Here is a 17,029-nt window from a genome sequence, read left to right on the forward strand (position 1 = left end):
ATTTTGCATGACAAGGTGACCGTGTTACTGAGAAAACTGCGAAGTCCCAGATTTCTTCGCTCATTGAGAGCAGCACGAAACACCAGGACTGTTACTCCCCCCCCCCCCCCAATTTATCGTCTTGTAGAGTAATGGTCCTTGCCTTTCACAAAAGAGCGCTAACTTGTGCTTGTCTTGCACTTCCAAAGCTGCTGTGCATGTCAAGTTCACGCTAGCCGACTGGGCAGTCGCAATGCGAAGGGAGTGAGGCGTCAGATTCTCATATCTCAACATTCGCCGCGGTGCTTTCCTGTTTTGGCAATAAATCCTGTTTCCGTAGAAACAGCATTGCACGCGAAATTGATTACCCTGTTGTGGTCGGGTGCAGTTACCAGAAATCTCTATAGGTGTCGCTACGTTCTTTAGCTTTTGCGTACGTAGTTATGTGGCTTAAAGGGACACAGGATAAATTGAGGTTGGTCTGTATTGAGAGTCTACGGCATTCTAATGACAAAGACACCACACTCTTCGAAAACAGCTTTTTAAAGCTAGAAAACGTTTAAAAAAGTACATGTGTCTCCACCACCAGCCGATTTTGCACGTAAACTGTGGGCATCGACACCGAATTTCGGGCGCGCATCCCAGAGGTTATACTATACCGCCATTCACTTGAAAATTACGGCTACCAGTCCTCCTCGGTATAAACGTCACAAGTTTGAATCGAGTGATGAGAAAACCTCTAACTTCAATTTTCACAGCCATAAATGTGCCTTTTGTTGCTCTACAAACATGAGGATATCCAAGAAGAGGAATATGATCAGTTTTTAATGAAAACAATAATTGGATAGAGTTGTCCTCAGTTTCTCTTCTGTCAAGCTCTGTTCTAGAGGAAGTGGTGTATTTGCTGTATTGGGACACTAGTTTTTCAAGCTAACTGGCCTTACAGTATTCAGCTCTGTAGTAGGACTCTGGTAGGATACAACTCGAGAACGAAGCGGCAGATGCCCCTTCGGCTAGTAAGTGTTAAATTAAATAAATTTCTGAAATCTAAATGCTCCCATGATTATATGCAAAGAATTTGCAGCTAGAGCTGTAGCACTTCTTCCTTGGAGTTTTCTCCATGTTCTCTGCTAAGAGCCTTTGCGCCTACAGAAACCTGCAGCTACATCTTATGAAGTATAATTAGTGTAATAATAACATAATAGTAAACGCACGATAGTATGCGTATTTCAGTCGAAATCACAAGTAATCTCTTGGTAAAGCACGAGAAAGTTCCTTCTGACCTTCCTTCTGTGCGATTGCAGCGCACTGGGTGATGATAAACAAGACGTCTACTATACGCCGGTTGTGGTGGGAACCATTTTGTATGTCGGGTGCCGTTTAGCCTCAGCCCAGCCGCCCAGCCAATCCTTGATCGCTTGCGTATGAGGCGATAAGTGAAACTATAGTAGACTATAATGACCCTAAGCGGACGGTGCACTTGGAGCACTTTCGCCCTTTCAGCACGTCTGGGAATGAACGTCATCATATCTTGGCGCCAGTCCTCTGGGATGTCTGCTCCACTGGTCTGTTCAGGTCCAAGGCTCTTCACCAAGGAAGTCAGGATGCCATCCAGTCCAGTAGCCATATGCTTGCTTAGGGCGCCAGTGGCGCGGTCAAGCCCTGCGGGAGTGGACTGCCACTTAAGTTCCGTTGCCTTCAGGGAAGAAGGTTCAGCCAAACAGTATACAGCTCGGGGGAAATGCCAGGCTTGTCCCGATGTTGCGCTGACTGTGAGGCCTATGTCTGTCCCTAACGCACCATACAGGGACTTAATGTGAATAGTGACCTAAAGTCTCTCAAGTCTGCTACGTCCTGTTCGGTTGCTTTGCCGGTGGTTGTGGTGGTGAAAAGCATTTATTATATGTTCTCTCTGGTTATGGTGGGGGGGTGACGGAGGGATTGCTCTGGCATGTCCGCACCATATGGTAGGTGTCAGCCACCGCCATACAGTATGAGCACTGGCCAGGAAAGGAGGGGCCGAAGTGTTTCAGTACTGCCGGGCAGTGGTGTATTAGTGAAGTCTTAAAAGAAGACGCTCACCTGCTTTTCCCAGCCCTTTTACAGGGGTTGGGTACTTGCCATGAGAGTCCTGGTAGTGATTGACGATGTCTTTAAATTTTAGAAGGGGTTCGTAATCCAGATCCGAATCTGTAAGGTCGTCGCCAGGGGACCGGGAAGTGAGTGCGCGGGCGCCTGCGTCTGCAGCCTCGTTTCCTAGTAGGCCTTGTGGCCCGGAGTCCAGACTAAGTAGCGGAGCGTGGGATCTCGGTCCCGTGCCGCGTTGCGAAGTATTCGATAAGCTATGAGGGAGACTCATCCCAGCTCGTAATTTCGACGAGCTCCTTGCGAGTCAGATAGGATATATTGCTCCTGAGGGTGAGAGGCCGCCAGGGCAATGGCTACCTCCTCAGCGTGAGTTGCGCTCGGAGCTTTGCAAGTGAGGCCGTTCACCTGATGCACCCCCGCCTGGAGCGGTGCGGGCCGGCTACGTCCGTATAAAAGACGCCGCGTTTGTTGCCATAATGGCGGTGGAGCTTGGGCATTCGCCCGCGCCTGCCGTCGACCATTATGGTCTTCTTTGGACATTTTCATTGGAAGGGGTCGAACTTGGACGGCGCATCTCCACATTTCGGGCACTCGTACCCTTTCTTCGGTGTGATAGTGTGTTGAATGTGTAGCCGGTCCAAAAGGCGACGACCGGATGCGTTCTGGGCAAGACGCGTGTATTGATTGGTGAGGTGCGCTTCATGCGACTCTCGATAGGTGTTCACCACCCCCAGCGCTAGGAGCCTCGCGTTGGAGGTGGAAATCCGGAGGTCGAGCGCCCTTTTGATGATCTTGTGGAGGGTGACCTCCAAAACATCTTCATCCTACGTGTGCAAGTGGAGGTAGGGGGTCTAATAGAGTATTCGGCTCGTAACGAAAGCATGTGCGAGTCGCAGCGCATCACTGCTTCGTAGACCTCCGCATTTGTTGGAGAACCGACGGACCATGCGGCCCACCTGGTCGCCAGCCGTGCGTAGCTTGGCCAGTGTTGTGTCGGCGCGACGTGTTCTGCTAATGAAGAGTCCGATAACACTGATCTCTGATGCTTCGAGGTTGGGACCGCTGGTGAGGGAGATGGGGACTTTGAAACTTCGGCGATGGCCGAATATGCACAAATTTTGATTTCTGTGATGAGCACTGAAGGCCGCAGTACGTGGCATAGTTATCAACTATGTCAGCGGCTGCTTGCTGGCATTCCTCCATGTGACCCACATTACCTTGGGTGGCCCAAATAGCGATGTCGTCGGCATACAGCGCATGCGTGATGCCTTCGACATCGGCCAGTTAGAGGGGAGGTGAAGCATTGCTAGGTTGAAGAGCAGAGGGGACCATACAGCGCCTTGTGGTGTACCGCTCGTGCCCATAGAGTATAGGGGCCGTGCTCTTCGTCCTGGGTGCGAACGAAGGGCGAGCGATCCGTGAGAAAGTGTTTAATGTAGTTGAAGGCGTTGGTGCCATAGTCACTCTCGCTCAGGTGAGCTAGAATGACGCTGTGCTTCACATTGTCAAATGCCCCCGTAAGGTCCAAGGCCAGGGCTACCTTGTCATTTTAGGGGCACTCAAGAGGAGTGAGCACTTCATGTTTTAGTTGGATAAGTTTTCACCCTACGCTTCCTTCACTCAGACTCAACTTAACGCTCTCGAGACTGCCCTTGTGGGCCTCTACAAGGCAGCTCTCAACCTCCCTATCACTACCTCTACCACTAAGCTCTTTGCCACAGGCCTCTTCCATCCTCTTCGTTCTCTTCTCAGTCTCCATCGTGACTCGCAGCTTGCCCGGCTTTCCCTTACCCGTCAGGGTCAGTGGTTATTGACTCAAGCGGGTATCTCGCCCATTCCAATCTCCCCGTTTACCTCTCCTATTCCCACCCCCGCCCCCAATCTTCGCATCCTTCCCCTCCCGACCAACATGTCCCCCGTCCTGCACGCCGGACGTCGTCATGCGGCCGCACAGCACCATTCCCCTCTCTTTGATACCCAGGGTGTAGCTTCCTCGAGGTTCCTGCGGCTACGCCCTGTACCATCCACACCTCCCTGCTCCTGAAACCCACACCAGCGGGCCGTATCTACACCCTCCAGACGCATTGTCCCTCGAGGTCCTCGCCATTGCGCATGCCCTCCAGTCATTTTCCCTCCTTCCCTCTCTCCAAGAGTACACAGTCTATTCGGACTCACAAGCCGCTATACACCACATACAGAAACGCACCCTGACCCCTTCTCTCCAACAGGAGGTCGAACGAGCGGTCTCCGCACTGCAGCCTTCCATCGTTTTCCTCCGCTAGGTCCCTGGGCATTCAGGGATTGACGGCAATGAGCTGGCCCATCAGCTCGCCCGCGACACACTTTTCCGGGCACCGTTGATCGCCTGGCCCAAGCCCTCGGAGGACGGTGGGAGAATCACCCTTCGCCGCACCATAAAAGAGGTCTACCTTGAGCTCCGCCTCGACAAACGCCTTTACCCTCCCCCTCATCCATCACTCACGGTGCCGGAGTCTCGCCTTCTTCGGCACATTCAGATGAATGCAGTTATCACCCCGTCCCGCCTCTTCCTCTATCGCTATCGATCGGACCCTTCCTGTCCCAACTGCCCCTGTATCTATGCGGACCTGGCCCATTGCCTCTTCTATTGCCCGGCTGCTCAGCAGTCGGGTTCCTTCCCCCCACCCTCTCTATCCATCACCACCTGGCTCGACTGGCTTGGCGCTGAAGGGGAAGAAGAACAGCGGCTTCTGGTCGCCCAGGCGGTCGAAATGCTCGGCCTGTAAATTATGGTCGATTAAAAGTCTTTTACTACTACTACTACTACTACTACTATGTCTTGAGCTGATTTATGCGGATTAAAGCCGAACGTAGTATTCTCGAAGTTGTTGCGATTTTCTGAGTATTGTGAGAGTCGATCTCGAACCATAGTTTCCATGAGTTTGCCCACACAAGACGTCAGGGAAATCGATCGGAGGTTGTATTGATGGGTTTGCCGGTCTTCGGGATAGAGGTGACTGGCGCAGTTTTCCATTTATGTGTGGAGGATGTTCTCCTTCCCAGACGGCACTTATGTATTCTAAGAGTTCTTCGTACGCCGGTTCCGGTAGGTTGGCCAAAATTTTGACCGTTACCTTGTCCCGGCCCGGCGCCATGCTTCGTTTCATTTTGGCTAGAGCTGCCCGTAGGTCGTGGAGTTCCAATCGCCAGTCGAGATCGGGATTACCTCTGCCTGCATAGGAACGTTCCGACCGACGGCGTTCTTGTGTCTGACACAGATATTGATCCCGTAATGTCTGCGCCAGCTGGTCTTTATTGCCCTTGAAGTTGTGAATTGCTCTTTAAAGAGGTTTTGGGGTTTCGGTGCGGGTTTGGGTGGGTCGATCAGACTATATACGGAAGAGTCTCCATGTGTTGCGACTGGACATTTGCCTAGCAGCCAGATTGCAGCGATCCACCCAGTTGGAGCCGGCGAGCTGGGCAGCGTAGTCCTCCTCCTTCAGGATGATATCGAGAATTCGAAGTTGGAGCTTCCGATTGTGTTTCTGGCGGCGCCATCTCTTTGTAAGACTGCGGCGCGCCTCCCAGAGATGAAGGAGATGGTTATCAACATCCTCCACCTTCTCCGTAAGTTGAATTTGCTTCTCGTGTTTGCGAAGATTTTGTATAAGGTTGTGGGCCCAAGAGAAGCAGCAGAGTGTACGGGGATAAGGACTGCCGGAAAGCCGTCCAGTCTGGGAGTCGTGCCTAATTTAAGGGACGGGTATAGAGAATGATGTTGATGAGGCAGTGGTCACTGCCGAGGGTATCCTCAGTGTTGATCCAATCTGCGTGTGTAATGTTCCGAGCGAGGGTAAGATCGGGGCACGTGTCCCGATTAACGGAGTTACCCACTGTCGTTGGGACTGCATGGTCGGTTTGGAGGGTGATGCCCGGCGTGGAGATAAGCTCCGTCAGCTTTCTGCCACGCGTTTCCTCTTTGCGACAGCCCCACATCCGACTGGCGGCGTCGGGCAGATTTAATTCGAGATCGACCTCTTGCGCTCTGTAGCTTTTGTGGACAAGCAGACAGGTGAAGGGGTATATCCCGACAGCCCAACCGCCGCTCCAGATTCCTGGAGGGCGACGACCGCCATTGGACGCTGAAACGTCTCGAGATAGAGACGAAGATTAGCGCGTTTTTTGCGGTCTGTAGACTTCGGCAATTCCATTGAATGACTGACAGCCTGCTGTTTTGGGGGGCCGCGGGGTGGCTTATTGCCCTGTGCCATGATGAATTCGGGTGTGCCAGTCTCCATCGCAGCCTGTCCGGCGCCCTGAGCCAAAGAAGGTTCGATGGGGTCCTCGCTAATTTCGCTGAGATCAGTGTTACAGTTGAATTTTGATAGACGCTGAGGGTTCTTAATGGAGCTGGGGCGACGCCCCAGGCGGTTGGAATCATTGATACAGGTTTTAATGTTACTTGTAACCGCGAGGGTCACCTTCTGGGTGGTTTCGGCGATAGTTTTGTTGATAACTTCGGAAATTAGCTGGCCGAGACCGCTAAGCTGAATCTAAATTTCAGCAACACTGTTTTCTAGAGCTTCGAGACGGCTCGCACTAGACTGAGGGAGAGACCCTTCGCTCATGGGCTCCGGGTTCTCGGAGGCGGGCGCGGTTTCGCGTGCCGCTGACGACGGTGTGGATTTTCCCGCGCGGTGGATTTTGTTTTCATCCGCGAGCTGTTTTACTTGCTCGCAGAGTGACGCCATTTCACGGCTTTGCCGGAGATCTGTGGCAAAGCTTGGTTTCTTTTATCAAGGATTCGATCCCGGCCGCGGCGGTTTAATTTCGATGGAGGCGAAATTCTAGAGGCCCGTGTGCTGTGCGATGTCAGCGCACGCTAAAGAACCCCAGGTGGTCTAAATTTCCGGAGCCCTTCACTACTGCGTCCCTCATAGCCTGAGTCGCTTTGGGACGTTAAACACCAATAAACCAATCTTTTATCGATGAAGGAACTGATAGCTCTTGCACTTTGTTGCCGAAGATTTTCCATCTTCCCTTATTGTGTGCATATGCCGCATGTTGGCCTCTGCAGTTCTCGCCGGTACTATGGCATCTGCATTTATTCTCTTCAGCTCAAGGTACCGTTGTCACGCATGTTCCTCTGCCGCTGCGTCTTGAGCCTTCATTTCCTTATATGTTGTCGGTTAGCCTCTCGACGCGCTCACCATGCCTTGGCCGCCTCCTTGTCCAATCATGGATTTTTCCCAGCTGGTTTCTCTCTACTGTTGCATGCGCACAATAGAACACGAAGCTGATATATGTTTCTCGTACGTTTCTAGTTCATATCGCCTCAAACTGTGTATATGGACGTCCTCCACTGCTCTTGCCGGATGGTGTAGACCGCCTTTATTCCTGTGCGAGTTCGTCAACCGACGATTACGATGACTAAAGCCAAGTCGAAGGTGACTGCCCAGGCTACACAGCACCCTCCTCGTCGATATCGGGGCGCTCGAGATTGCCTCGAAGGCATAGTAGGGAATGGTCTATCCATGCTGACTTACCTGTGGCACACCATGTGAATTACCCGTCACAACGCGGGCCCACGTTTGCAGTGATGGGATGCAGGTGGTCCGCAAGGTAAATTGGTTTTTGAAGAAAGGAAATGGCGCGGTATCTGTCTCACATATCTCGGTGGACACCTCAACCGCGCCGTAAGGGTAGGGAGGAAGGTGGGAGTGAAATAAGATAGAGAGAAAGAGGACTGGTCCGCAAGCAGCAGGAGAATTTCACCGTTTGTATATTTAGTGCGAGTGTCAGTGTCAGATATAACACCCAATGCGAGCACATTTTGCACTGCTGTGCGAGACAAGGCAGGAAAGTCTCTCCACCTCATCACCACCATATCCTCTCAATACCAGGCACGACCAGCGAGATGAGGTGGTAAGCTTCGCGGTGTCATTGCCGCACATTTCCTCTTCAGAGCTGCCGCCCTGCGCGAGTTATGTACTGCGCTTTTCCTCTACCCATCAGCTCCTCTTCGCCGCAACGCTAAGCTGGCTGAGCCCGAGAGGTCCACAGGTGGTCAAAATTATTCCGAAGCCTTTCCCGCTACCGCACCTCTCTCTTTTTCTTCTTTCACTCCCACCTTCCTCATTTCCCTTTATAGCGCTGTTTTTACTGCTGCCTTTCCTTTCCAAAAAAAAAAAACAACTTTTCTAGTTTCCGAGTGCTACCGAGCCTTCATCATAACTGCATCAAGGATGACGCGACTTTTCTCTTCTATATAGTCTTTATTCTATCGAGGCTTCAATGAGATTTAAGAGGCGGTTGTCTAATTTGGAGATTCGTCGCCTGTTCTTCCGCGGAACTTGGAGGGCAGGTGGAAAACTAAAAAATGGAACAGAAATCTCAGAAGGGGGATTGCTAAGCTCAATAAGGAAATTGAGCGGTACGCAGCCAATCTGTCCGAAAGGAGCTGGGCCGAGATGTGTGATGAAATGAGCTTAAACATGAGCCTTCCCAAGCATGGGCGTCCGGAGGGGGGGGGGGGGGGGGGGGGGGCAAGGGGGGGCGGCTGCACCCCCCTGGAAAATCACTCACTCGAACCGTGAGTGATGGCCGCACGCCAGGGGCCGTGGTGGGCTCAGCCAAAAGGGTAAAAGCAGCCCCGCTTCCACGCTTTGGGTCACATCTGCGAAATGCCGCGTCCGGGCACGCGTCTTTATGCCGTTTTCAAACCACGCCATCGTTAGCTCTGTTGAAGGCCGACCTGTTGCAGACATACAGCGGCACCGGCGAGCATGTGTTTCAAGCCGTCTTGAAATGGGTGCCTGTTTCTTTGATCTCTAGACAGATAGCGACACGGAGGCAGACAGTGCACAGTGCATCTTGTTTTCGCCTTCGTTATGCCGGCCACCGATGAATTCTTCAGGAGGGAAAGACAAATCAGCCGTGTCCACCCCCGCTTTGTCGGGCTGCTCATGGGCAAGCGGGCGATCAGTTGGCGCCGCCGCTCGCTGTGCCTCCGATCCACGGGAGAGCGCAGTGCGGTAGAAGCGCCGCTATCAGAATCTTCGGCAAAGGAGATTAGCATCTTTTGTTCACGGCGACGCAGTCTCCAGAGGCGCCCCCACACCAGCGTCCCTTGCGTCTTCTCCGAAAACCAGCGCCTTTGGTCAACGCAGCCCGATGGCGCCTGCCTGGCTCGCCTGTCACCTCTGGCTGGGCCTCAAATGACAACAGCGCCCGTGTACTGTGCGAGGTCAGTGGCCGGTAAAGAGACCCAGGTGGTCGACATTATCCGGAGCTCTGTACTACTCCGTTCCTCATAACCTGAGTCGTTTTGGGGCTCTGAACCCCATAAAAACACACAAAACAAATTTTCCTACCGGAGTGGCGAGTGTCCCTTCCCCTTGGAAGTCGCACGGAAGTAAGCCCTTGCACGTGTGCGCGCCTCTGTATTTGTGCTTCGGTGTTTTTAGTGGCCGTTTGTCAACGAAGCTGAGAACAACCAAGACAGTGGACGAGAAAACTACGAGCGGCGAGCAGTGTGCGTGCGGTTGCTCGACTGTGCGGATGCGCGAGGAAGATGGAGCGAGGTGTATGAAGCTGCGAGCGTGCATTTATCTTGTAAATAAGTTTTCGTTGTATGTATAGACATCTTTTGTTTTCAACGTGCGCGTTCAACCGTTTTTCCAATCAATGTGTGTGACGAGTGTGCACCGAGAGCGTGTAATGAAGCACAGAAATGAATTTATCACCCGTGTAATCACGCAATTCGCCCAGAAAAATCCGTGGAGTCTACAGTTGCTGTTCAAGGAAGACTGACTGAGTGACTGTAGTTGCGTGTTTGTGACCATATTGTGCTGTGTGCTGGTCATCAATCCGGGTGAGTCGAGAACCCGTATGCAGCAATACTGAGCACTCTTCTCCACGAGGTGACAGTATATTTTTGGATTTTTTATTAATTTTAATTGTTTCTTCGTTGATAAACTGCAATGTATCTCTCCTAGCCACACTTTAATTTGCTGTTTGTAATTTTTATTTCATGTGTGTATTTCACTTATTTTTTATTTATATCTAAATAAATAAATTCATACCGCAAATAGTGCCTTTTTGCTACGAACATGCCCCCCCCCCCCCCCCCTCCGGCGCCAACAACCAATGGGGCCCCCCCCTGCAAAAAATTCTGCGGACGCCCTTGTTCCCAAGACTTCGGCTATCCTCCGCTACCTCATCGATCCCTATCACACCAAGAGACGGACCAGACTAGACCAGATTAAGATCAAGCATAAGTTCAAAGGAGGAAACGAGGAGCTGCTGGATACAATCAGGACAACATATACATGTCAGGACTCCGGCCCTCCTCTACCTAGCTATACTAGGCCCGAGAATGAGGCCATAGATGCTCCAATTAAAATGGCGGAAATTAGGGCGGCCCTGCAGGATCTCAAAAAGAGATCTGCTCCAGGACCAGACAATATCAAAAACACCATGCTTAAAAATGTGGACGATGACTCCTTACACTTCCTGTGCGAACTAATGAATAAAATTTGGGAAGGGGCTGAAATCCCACAGAAGTGGAAAATCTCTAAATTGGTCCTTATTCCTAAACCGGGCAAGAAACGAACTATCCAACATGAGGCCCATATCTCTCACCTCTTGTCTGGGAAAGCTCATGGAAAAAGTGGTCGAACTCAGAATCTCTAGACATATGGAAACCAAGGAACTCTGGCCAGTAGAGATGGTAGGGTACAGGCCGGGATTAAGTGTCCAGGATGTCATGCTCAGATTAAAGCACGACATCCTGGATGCTCCTGAGGACGACAAATCATATAGAGCTCTCCCCCGTACTTTTCAATTTTGCAATGAAAGATCTCTCGCCCCAGCTGAATACAACAGAAGGCATCAAACATAACATCTATGCAGACATCACAATTTGGACCGAAGGCGGCTCCAGCGCCGATATTTCGCATAGACTGCAAGAAGCGGCGTCTATAGTTGAGAACTACGCCCTAGATAGAGGGCTATATTGCTCTCCTCAGAAATCTTAACTGTTCTCAATGTGCAGCAAAGCACAACTAACCCGAGAATCCCGCCTACCGCATACATAAACCAGTGGAGGTATACGTGGGAGGGAGTACGGTACCAAGAGTCAGCACCATTAGGATTCTGGGGTATTTCCTACAGCAGAATGGGAAAAACACCGCTATCCTTAAAAAGCTTCAGACGTATATCGACCAAGTAACGGGGATATTCATGCGAATTTCCCTAAGGAACAAAGGCCTCAGAGAATATTGCCTAATAAGGCTGGTTCGTGCCTTCATAATCAGCAGGATAGCTTATGCCACTCCCTTTCTCAGTCTCCATCCTGCCGAAGCGGAGAAGTTAGACATAATGAGCAGAACGTCATTCAAAAAGGCTTTAGGCATCCCCCCCCCCCCCCCCAACTTCTCAACAGAGAAGCTTCTAGCTATGGGAATGCATAGTACCTGTGAGGAGATTGCCAAAGCGGTCAGGGAGGCGCAGATCTGGCGGCTCAACTCCACTGTAGCTGGCCGAAAAATACTACAACAACTACGGCTTCCGTCAGGAGTACCATCTTATGTCGCTGAACCCCTGGAGCATGAAACACGTAAACTATTCAAAATTGCACCGATTCCTAAGAATATGCACCCTATCCATGACAAGGAACGAAGGGGCCATAGAACAAAATTTATTCAAAGTAAACTAATGAAAGACCCTTCTCAGGATTTAGCCCATTGCGATGCTGCCTGCGGGCTAGAAGGGGCCGAGGTCATAGTTGTGGTAGATGGGAACCACTCCCAGAAGGTAATTTGATCCATTAATACGCGTAACGCTTTAATAGCTGAAGAGGCTGCGATAGCGCTAGCATGTACAGGTAACGGAGCCAAAACTATTCTCTCAGTCAATAAGGCGGCTGTTAGGAACTTCAGCAAAGGCCTAATTTCCACGCAGGCGGCCAGTCTACTGAGGAAGCACCCGCTAACCCGGGAGGTTTCAGTCATCTTGGTTCCAGCTAATGAGTGTCTACCAGGCAATGAGGCTGCCCATCGCCTCGCTCGAGATGTATACACCCAAGCGGCCGTAGAAACCCCGCTACCCGGAGACAAAGACCCCCTCATCACCTACAAGGAACTCTGTGAGACTCCCAGACTAGGCCGAAGGATCTATCCTTCACCAGATAGGTCCCTAACACTCTCAGAATGTAGGGCCTGGCGAAAAATTCAGGCCAGTCGCTTCTTCCCTTATGTCAGGGCCGGATTAAGGGGGGGGGGGGGGGGGGGTCTAAGGGGGCTGCTGCCCCGGGCCCCACCTCGGACAGCAGGAGAAGGGGTCCATTTATTCTAACTTGCTTAGTATATGGAACTGCGGGCAACGGAACGTTGAGTGACACGTATGAAGCGAGAAACCTAGAATAAGGAGATGGGCCCCCACCGTATGTAACTTCGTTTAGCCTAATCAGTTGGGGAGAGCTTGTCGAACTGCAGAAACAGGAATTCCCCGCCACCCCGAGGGGGCCCCCTTTCTTAAGAAGCGACATATGCGTTTGCGTACGGATTGCAAAAAGGTTTCTGTGGTAATCCGTCAACCTCTCCGTCCAGTGGCGTCTGGAGGTGTAGTGTTGAAGGTGTAGGGTGTTTGAGAATCGTGGCGTCGGCATAACAGGCAGGACTCCTGCCTCGCCATTAAGCATTCTGCTGGGACTTCTTTCATAGTCCGCTAAAAATCCACTAATTAATTTTTAAAACCACACATACATTCGATGTAAGGAATACTTGCTTTGCGCCCTCTGCATGGCTTACAAATTTAAGGCATTGCAATGCTTTAGTGTCACAAGTATGGTTAGAGCTGGGTAGCCAAAAACAAAACTGGAATGCGCAGCGGAATTTGAAGCGGCGTCTACTTGTCAAGTATCATATACAGACTGTTGAGAAAATAAATGTGCGCAGTAGAATGCTTCTCTCAGCTACACGGGTGAATTGTTCGAGTTCGAATTTCGCAGACACGACATTTGGTAGAACACCCGGTTTTCTTCTTTACCATATTGAAAAACTAATCAGGCTGTGCTAGCTTCTTGGAAGTCCCACAGTTTCACTTAGTGCTCCGGCGGCCACTAGGAAAGCGAAACACTCGTTTATGTTTAGGTTTATAGGCTTTAACGTCCCAAATCAAGTCCGGCTATGCGGGACGCCGTAGTGGAAGGCTTCGAATAATTTCGACCATCTCAAGTTCTTTAAAGTGCACTGATATCGCATAGTGCATGGGCTTCTAACATTTCGCCTCCAGCGAAATGTGACCGCCGCGGCCGGGGCAATTTATTTTGTTCGTTTTTTTTTCTTGGGATTGGTATTGTAGAACCAAGCAAAATTTAATTTTTGAGGAAATAAAAGGCGCAGTAACTCCCTCACTTCTAGGTGGTCACCTAAACCGTGTCTTGGGGGGAGGGAGGAAGGTATGGATGATAGGAGAAGAAGAGATGCCGTTGGTTTATTGGTTTATGGGCACTTAACTTCCCAAAGCAACTGAGGCTGTGAGAGATGCCATAATGAAGGGATCTGGAAATTTCGACCACCTACACTGACATAGCACAGTACATGGGCCTCTAGAATTTCGCCTCCATCAAAATTTGACCACCGTGGCCAGTATCGAACCCGTATATTTCGGGTCAGCGGCCGAGCACCACAACCAGTGATCCACTGCGGCAGCAAGCGAAAAAAGAGGTGCCGGTTTGGAGCGCTCAGGAATAACTTCGACCACCTGAGGATCTTTAACGTGCTCTGAAATCGAGAGCTCAGGGGCGCCTTTTTGCATCTCGCCTCCATCAAAACGCGGCCGCCGTGCGGCTGGGTTTGAACCCAGGTACTCGGCTCAGCGCCGAGCACGCTCACCACTGATCCAGGACTAAAACTATGCTATTCAAATGTGCCCCATGAGGTGAGTAGTAAACGTTCATCTCGTAATGAAAGTACTTTTTGTAACCTTTAATAATACCCTCCCAGGGCACTAATGAACGAGTGTTTCTATGTCCTATAGTTGCTACCGGCAGCCGGAGCACCCGGCTGAACTGCAGGAAGCTAGCTCAGCCTGCTTTTCATTTATGCGTTAGCGTTAAAACAGTGCTGCGAACAAAAACCCGTCTGTCGGCTTGTGTACGGTGTCATTGAAGGAGGAGAGTAGGCGGCGCGCGCAGCGCGCTGCAATGCAGCCCCGCTGCAATGCAGCCCCGCAAGTTGTCGGTAGGCTAACGTAGCTGTTCCGTGGCGTTCGGCGCTCGGCCACAGACGGGCACGTGTCGCGCGTTCCAAGAGTCGCGTTGTGTTTTGTGCATGGTAAATCTAATGCTACTGCGTTACTGTCGCATGAATCTTATTGATCGCACTTCGTTCTCTTTAATTAGGTGGAATTACAATGAAACATGGGATATATTCCGGTAGTGTAACGGGGGCAGGGGGGTCAGTGGATAGAAAGGGAGGGGGGGCCTCCATAAGAATTAGCCCAGGGCCCCAATTTTTCAATCCGGCCCTGCCTTATGTTACTCTGCATAATGAGCTTACAGGCGACCCGGAAGCTTCCAATCTCTGCAACGTACCTCCGAGTCAAAATCATCTATTCTGGCAATGCCCCGAATCTCCGGGAGCTAAACAGACTGATCCCCTTGATCAAGTTGTCTGGGGGTCCTACATCCGCAGGCCAAATGCGGATGTACAAAAGATTGTCCTACGCCTGGCAGAGGAGGCTTACTCCAAGACCTTCTCTGCGGTCACGGCGCAGGAGGGCCGACAGTGGGGAGACCCTCCCTCTGGCTGAGCCCCTGTCCCGAGGCCCATGTCGGTGTGAATAAAGTCGTCTCTCTCTCTCTCTCTCTATCGAGGCTTCGGACGAGGACAACGGCAGCTGACGACTTTTCCGCTCCTACTGAAGTACCTGCAGTATATATCGAACTCGAAGGACATTAGTTCGTTATATCAGTAATTCTGTATACAAAAAATGGCAATCGAATAAGCTTATTTGTAATCTAGAGATTCTTCGACGTGCCGCTTGGCGTCATGCTGGCAGCACGCCGCTCGCTAGGCGTCACTAAAGGCCTAGGCATCGAAGCCGCAGCGGACGGCGCTTAGGAATTAGCAACCGACTATCACAAGATGTTTTATCCTGTTACCACTGCACTCTAAATAGAGCAATCTCATTAAAATTGAGGGACAGTTTATATCCGCAACGCTTTCGGCAGCGAAGCATGCCAAGCGAGGGCCGTTGCTATAGAAGTTAGGCTGCCTTCAGCGCATGACAGCAGTGTGGCTTGGAAAATGAGTACTAGAAACCGAAGGCCACCCTCGAGCACGTTCCACGTTCACGTCGTCGCGCGATTTCACAGAGCTGACGCTGCCAGCAAGGTGCCCAGGCCAAGTCCCTCGTTCCCGCGGGCGAAAGGTGATCTAAAAGCGCCATCAGAAGCTCCACAACTTTCAGGGGCACGGCACTCCGTTATATCGAACGACCGGCGAAATTCGAGTTCGATAAACTACGCGACTTTCTCATACTTTTTTCGCAAAATTTTCAAGGGTATCATGTGTTCGATATACCCAGTAATTCGAAATATATGGCTTGCTGCATCGAAGATATATTGTTGGCTATCCCGTGGAAACTATGCAGCGTTGGCGGAATTCTCGATTTTCCGGCTCCTGAGAGTACCATATTTAAGAAGTTCAAGTCTAGTGAGCGCTTCGGTCACAGCTCGAACGTGGAAATGAATAAGCGCGAGAGCGTGCGTTGTGGCAGAGGTATACCCCCAGCTTTGACGACACAACCGGCACATGCGCAGACTCCAACTGTTAGTAAACATAGTACAGCTTTGAAATTCGGGCTTGTTGGTTCATACTTCGGAGCAATAGCGCTGTGTGTGTCTACTCGTTCTTTTGTCCCTTGTCCTGTTTGCGCTATTGCTCCGATAGTACAGCTGTCAAACCTGGCTTGATGGTACGCTTTAACATCTTACATACTGAAGAGGGCCACTTATTTCTCGGTTTTCATCATCATCATCACCACCATCAGCCTGAATACGCCCACTGCAGGGCAAAGACCTCTCCCATGTCTCCCCAGTTAACCCTGTCCTTTGCCAGCTGCGGCCGCCGTAACTCCGCAAACTTCTTAAACTCATCCGCCCACCCAACTTTCTGCCGGTCCCTGCTACGCTTGCCTTAACTCCGTTACCCTTCCCCAAGCCCATTTCTTCCTCTTGATTTCGATTAGGATATCATTGACCCGCGTTTGTTCCCTGACCCACTCTGCCTCTTCCTGTCTCTTAAAGTTACACCTATCATTTTTCTTTCCATAGCTCGCTGCGTTGTCCTTAACTTAAACTGAACCCTCGTTAGCCACCACGTTTCTGCCCCATAGGTGAGTGCCGGTAAGATACAGCTCTTGCATGCGAGGTCTGTTAGAAAAGTATCCGACCTTATTTTTATTGCGAAAGCAATACTACTTGCACTTTCACGCCTTTGCCGTGCCGCGGCCGGTGACCACCATCGTGCCGCGGCGGTGACCACCATTGACCTTCATTTTACCTTGATTGCATTAGATTGCATTAGATTAGATTACATTGGATTTGATTGGTTTGGATTGAATTCGATTGGAGTGGATTGGATTGTAATGGATTGGATTGGTTTGGATTATATAACCGATGCATCACCACAAGTCTAACCCCAAGTACCACCACCAGCTACACTACCAGCTGTACCATGGCGTACGTACGGATATTGCTTTCGCAATTACCGGGCTTAACCAAGCTAAGCCACAGCGAATTTTTTTCTTGCGAACACCTGGTGGATATGAAGAAAGCGCGCTTGCATCAGCCGACCTTGAACCTTCGTGCGCATGCGTGAATTTTTTCCCGCCTGCCGATAGCGTCAGTCGCTGGGACGCAGCTTTTGAGTGAGGTAGTGCGCAGTGTTCTCGTCGGTTTTTTATTGCAAGGAAA

Source organism: Amblyomma mixtum, chromosome 1 (genome assembly GCF_055824585.1).
Source record: "Amblyomma mixtum isolate Tamu chromosome 1, ASM5582458v1, whole genome shotgun sequence".
NCBI lineage: Eukaryota > Metazoa > Arthropoda > Arachnida > Ixodida > Ixodidae > Amblyomma > Amblyomma mixtum.